Source organism: Myotis davidii, unplaced genomic scaffold (genome assembly GCF_000327345.1).
Source record: "Myotis davidii unplaced genomic scaffold, ASM32734v1 scaffold46, whole genome shotgun sequence".
NCBI classification, from domain to species: Eukaryota; Metazoa; Chordata; class Mammalia; order Chiroptera; family Vespertilionidae; genus Myotis; species Myotis davidii.
In genome coordinates, this window is record NW_006383006.1 from 1,148,386 (window position 1) to 1,154,593 (window position 6,208).

A 6,208-nucleotide genomic window follows, 5' to 3' on the forward strand; every position below is an offset into this window, starting at 1 on the left:
TGGTGCCAGAAGTAGAAAAGAGAGAGCAAGATATTGAATACGTATTTGAAGAAATAATGACAAAAAACTTCTGTCATTATTTCTGGCAAAAGAAATAAACTTACAAGTCCAGGAAGCGCAGAGAACCCCAAACAAAAGGAATCCAAAGAGGACCACACTAAGACACATCATAATTAAAATGCCAAGGGCAAAAGACAGAGAGAATCTTAAAAGCAGCAAGAGAAAGACAGTCAGTTACCTACAAGGGAGTACCCATACGACTGTCAGCTGATTTCTCAACAGAAACTATGCAGGCCAGAAGGGAGTGGCAAGAAATATTCAAAGTGATGAATCCCAAGAACCTACAACCAAGATTACTTTACCCAGCAAAGTTATCATTCAGAATAGAAGGTCAGATAAAGAGCTACACAGATAAGAAAAAGCTAAAGGAGTTCATCACCACTAAACCTGTATTATATGAAAAGCTGAAAGGTATCCTTTAAGAAGAGGAAGAAGAAGAAAAGGGTAAAGATAAAAATGATGAACAACATATACATACCTATCAACAAGTGAATCTAAAAATCAAGTGAATAAAAAAATCTAATGAACAGAATAAACTGGTGAATATAATAGAATCAGGGGCATAGAAAGGGAGTGGACTGACTATTCTCAGGGGAGAAAGGGGTGTGTGGGGTGCGGGAAGAGACTGGACAAAAATCGTGCACCTATGGATGAGGACAGTGGGGGGGTAAGGGCAGAGGGTGGGGTGGGAACCGGGTGGAGGGGAGCTATGGGGGGAAAAAGGAGGAACAACTATAATAATCTGAACAATAAAGATTTAATAAAATAGTGCAATAGCCGAAACCAGTTTGGCTCAGTGGATAGAGCGTCGGCCTGCAGACTGAAAGGTCCCAGGTTCGATTCCGGTCAAGGGCATGTACCTGGGTTGCAGGCACATCCCCAGTAGGAGATGTGCAGGAGGCAGCTGATCGATGTTTCTCTCTCATTGATGTTTCTAGCTCTCTATCTCTCTCCCTTCCTCTCTGTAAAAAAATCAATAAAATATATTTTAAAAAAATAATAAAATAGTGCAATAAATAAATAAAAGAAATGTAACTCTGTCTTCATAGAGTTTATAGTCTAGTAAGGAAGTCAGACATTAAAGGACTCAATAAGTGAATAAACCAGGTAATTAAAGGTGATGAAATTGCTATGAGGAAAAATAAACAGAAAAGGGCTACTTTACACAGGGAAGCAGGAAGGCCTCTCTGAGGAAGTGACATTTAATCTCAAACCTGAAGGGTGAGAAAGAGGGAGCCAAGCAGAATTGGGGTGGGGGTCAGAGTACCAGTCAGGAAGAAAGAGTAGAACATGGTTGCTATATTTAAGAAATTAAAAGAAAACCAGTTTTGTCTTTACCATACCTTTGGCACTTACATCCTATTTTTTTCTAACTGTTTACACATGTAAAGCAAGATGAACATTGTATTACTCTGCATAGATAGATGTTTAAAGATAGAAACTAACTTAAAACATGTATCTATGGTATACTTTACAGGAATCTAGTAGTGTGCTGGATTATAGTTGTGCTCAATAAATACTTGTTGGATTGAAATTAGGGATAGAGTCTGGCTATGTGGGTTAGATCTTGTTCTTCCCAGACACATCAGATGCTATTCAGGGCAGACTCAGGTAAACCTCAAGGGTAATCTTCAAGGAGGATGTCCTTGCTCCTGACTAAGGCCACCCTTCCTGCCACTTATTATTCATCCCTCCCTCTTTTGACATTTTAAAATTTCAGTTAAATCAAGCATTTAATGAAACTCTGTTAAAATTCAGTATTGTCACCATAATCATCGCTGATGTTCAAATACTGCATCTTAAGGTTGACTGTAACATGCAATTGGAAACCCATGTGCTGTTGACTTATCTACACGTTCATCTTCCATTTTCCTACTATCAATAGGAATCCTTATCACTTTTATTGGATTATTGCAGCAGCCTCCTGTCTAAACACCATCTCTCCAGTCTCTCCTCACATGGCTACTATATCAATCCATCCAGGAAACTTCTGTGCTTTGACTGGTTGTATCTACCCTCATAAATCTTAGGTTTTTCAAACAATCAAACTGGTCTAAGAGTGAACATAATATGTAAGATCTCATCTGGGAAACGGGCCAGAAAGAAGTCCAGCAGATATTCATACATTTTTACATCTAGTTGCAGTCTGTTTCTGTTGTCAGGCAATTATTTAATGTGACTTTATATTATCTCTCCAGTGAGATCTTTAAGTGATTTAGGAATTTGTACCACTCTTTTCTAATATTTTATAATTTTTGCTTCCCACTCCCTAAGATTAAGCAAAATACTAAATGCTTAATAATTTAATATGTCTGTTTTCTCCATTACTAGAGATTTGGTTGGAATTTAGGACAATGAGCTTGAATCCCAGAAAATCTGGTTTGACTATTATATTTGAGATATACTAGATCTGAGAATTCTAGTCTATCATAACAAATCCTAGAGCTTTCACACTCTAAAACTTGTCTAGGAGTAAGTAACCTAATCCTATATAATAAAAGGGTAATATGCAAATTGTCCCCTTGACTCAGAGTTCGACCAGTGGGCGGGGCTGACCCACCAACAGCCCGGGGCCCCTCCCCCCAGCCAGCCCCACCCTTGATCAGCCCCCCACACCCTTATCGGGGTCGGGGCCGGCCAACCAACCTCCCACATCCCCATGCCCCTTCAATTGGCCCCTGCCCAATCGGCCCCAGTTGGGGCGGGCCGGCCAGAACCCCACCCATGCACGAATTCGTGCACCAGGCCTGTAGTATTATATAAAATCTGGTCTTGGGGACTGAGCCAGAAACAAGGCAGTCTACAGAAATGGGGAAGAAACTATTTGAAAATGGTTTATTCATAGTAATTCACTGGTATTTACTTCATCTAAGTTCCCTCTAGTCCAGTGATGGCGAACCTTTTGAGCTCGGTGTGCCAGCACTTTGAAAAACCCTAACTTAAGTCTGGTGTCATATCACATATAGAAATATTTTGATATTTGCAACCATAGTAAAACAAAGATTTATATTTTTGATATTTATATATATATTTTTGATTTTATATATTTAAATGCCATTTAACAAAGAAAAATCAACCAAAAAAAATGAGTTCGCGTGTCACCTCTGACACGCATGTCAGAGGTTCGCCATCACTGCTCTAGTCCTTTGTTATTCCCCTTCCAAGAATAGAATGAAAGCTTTAATTTCTGTTTTCCAAGGCATCAAGAACAGGCAGAGGAGACAGAAATATCTTTGTTGCACCATTATATTTCACTGATTGGCAATGCCTTGCTGGAAGAGTATAAGACCTGAGAGGGAATAGAGAGAGGTCTCACAACCCTTTGGCCTCAAAATGGGAGGACCAACTCCAGAAGAAATTGATCCACTACATTCCAAAGTAGCAAAACTGAAGATACAGGAAGATACACATTCTGAATCTTCTCAAGCAGAAAGGGAACTTTCTTTAAAATAATCACATTGTTCACATTATCTTGGTACTGAGTAGTTCATTTGTCTGTTGAAATGAAGGTCACTGTTTCCTTCCCACATCCAAAAATGTGTGGGAGTAGCCATGAATGCCCAGGCATTTTTCAGTGTTTTGTTTCTCTGTGGTGGGGGTTTGTGTTTTTTATGAAACTTTTTTTCATGTTGTTCTCTACTCCCAGACCTTCAAACTTTTCTGACTTCAAGTAAACTCAGCATTTCATTACCACAAAGCAGTGTCTGACCTGCTTTTGTGCCATTGGGATGGAATCTAGGCAAACATACCACCTTCAAACAGAATTCATTGATTCTTCCTCGGGCTTTCCTCAGCTTGTAACCACATTTTTTTGCATATGGCTTAATTTTGCCTTAAGGAGCTAGTTGTTTTCCTGTCTTCCCTCTACTCCCTCCTGATTTTAAGAGTTGACATTGTGTGTTAGTCATCTGTAATCTTTCATTTTCCCAACAAGAGCTATTTCTTGACTTGCTGTGTGATCTTGAGCAATTCATCTAACCTTTCTAAGCCTGATTCTTATCCTATATAATAAAAGCCTAATATGTTAAGTGTCTGGTTGACCAGTCAGCTGTTCAACCAATCAAAGCGTAATATGCTAATGATATGCTAAGGCTGCTCAACCTCTCACTATGACGTGCACTGATCACAAGGGGACAGATGCTCTGATTGGTAGGTTAGCTTGCTGCTGGGGTCCAGACAATCAGCACTGAGCAAGATGGACTGGACATGCCCTGGAACCCTCCTGTGGTCCCTCCCCACTGACCAACCTCCTGCGTCCCTCCCTGGCCCTGATTGTGCACCAGTGGGGTCCCTCAGCCTGGCCTGCGCCCTCTCACAATCTGGAACCCCTCAGGGGATGTCAGAGAGCCGGTTTTAGCCCAATCCCACAGGCCAGGCTGAGGGACCCCACTGGTGCATGAATTCGTGCACGGGGCCTCTAGTAATCTATAAAATGGATTATCATGAGGATTAAGTAACATACTATTATATTAATTGTCATTATTATTGCCTGCCTTGCAAGGATATCATGAGATAATTTATGGAAATTTCTTTTGAAAAGCAGGAAGCTCTATTGATATGTAATATAAGGCTCTATTAAACAGTATTAGCTATACTGTATCAGGCACAGTTCCAAGTGCTTTACATGTATGATCTCATTTAATCTGCCAAAACTTGGGAGGTTTAAATTATTATTTCTAATTTACAGATGAAGGAATTGAGGCACAGAATGGTTAACTAACTTCCCCAAGGTCACACAGCTAGTAAGTGGCAGAGCTAGGAATCAAAACCAGGTGGTCTGACTGGCTCCAAAGTTCCCACTCTGAACCACTACACTATATGCTGTGCTATAATCAAATTTGGGTTTACCAGTACGAACTATGTTCACTAGTTAACAATTATGTGACCTTAGGGAAAACTGAAGACTCTAAATCTAATTTTCATCTTTCATAAAAGGGATTAAAAGTAACCCCTACTTCATAGATTCATTTACTCAGCAAATATTTATTGAGCTCCTACTGTTTAGCTATACTCCAATACCATACCATGATGATTACATTCACATAAGACACTTGGCATACTACAGGCATATAGTAAGTGATCAAAGATCACTATTATTTTAATTTGTAATAATAAGCCACTAACTTCTCTGATACATATTTCCTATTATTTGGCTAGAGATTATGTTCTATCATCACCATATAGCCATTTTCTACTGGTACCCTAATTCTATCTGAAACATTTTTGTGGCAGTGTTCCATAGGGTACTGCCTTGCAATACAAGTATCTCTCAGGGCTAAACAGACAAAATGCTTTAAATGGCTATTTTCTGATGCACAACTAAAGGCATGTAAAATATGCTTACTACCAAGGAATTTGAAGTACGGTTGGTGAGTGTGAAGATATGAAGATCAAATGCAATGACTTCTGGAAATGTATGGTGAGGTCACCTTGGGAAATGAAATAGCCCCACATTACTTCTCTGATGACATAAAAAACCCAGAAACACTTCTCAGAATCCACACAGAAACAATGGCCTGCCGTGCTGCGCTTGCTGCTCTCAGGAGCCATCCAATGCTTGCCTTGCCCCATTCTGTGACAGTAAGTAGTATTTGCTAGGTTGTATAAGAGAGTTTTTTACCTCTTAGATTGCTGATAACCAAATGAGACGATATACCTGAAGTCCCTTTGAAATACTAAACACACATACACAGTGCAGAGTTTTCATACAAGACTGTTGTAATCATGCACTTCAGATCATTCTCAAGGTCAGAAGCAGATGTGGGAAGTACTATCTTCCCCATTTCTGAACTGGCTCTCAGCATCTTTTTATTTCTTAATTCGACCAAGCTTGCCTTCCTGCCCTGACTAGTTCCTTTTCACCCCATTTCAGTTCCTAATTATAATAACAACAATAGCTAATTGGTAGTGAGTGCTGTTTTAAGTGCTTTACCTATATTCATTTAATCATCATAACTCTGTGAGTTATATACTAGTACTAGAGGCCTGGTGCACTCGGGGGGGGGGGGGGGGGGTCCCCTTAGCCCAGCCTGCACCCTCTCCAATCTGGGACCCCTTGAGGGATGTCTGACTGCCAGACTTCCCTCTCACACACAGAGATTGCCCCTAACCCCTCTGCCTGCCTGTCTGATCATGCCTAACCACTCAC

At 40.3% G+C, this 6,208-nt stretch overlaps 1 pseudogene; it reads right to left on the reverse strand.

The window, feature by feature from the left end:
* Positions 1-1,352, reverse strand: part of LOC102770651 — a 6,993-nt pseudogene extending 5,641 nt beyond the window's left edge.
* Between the last annotated feature and the right edge of the window lie 4,856 nt (positions 1,353-6,208).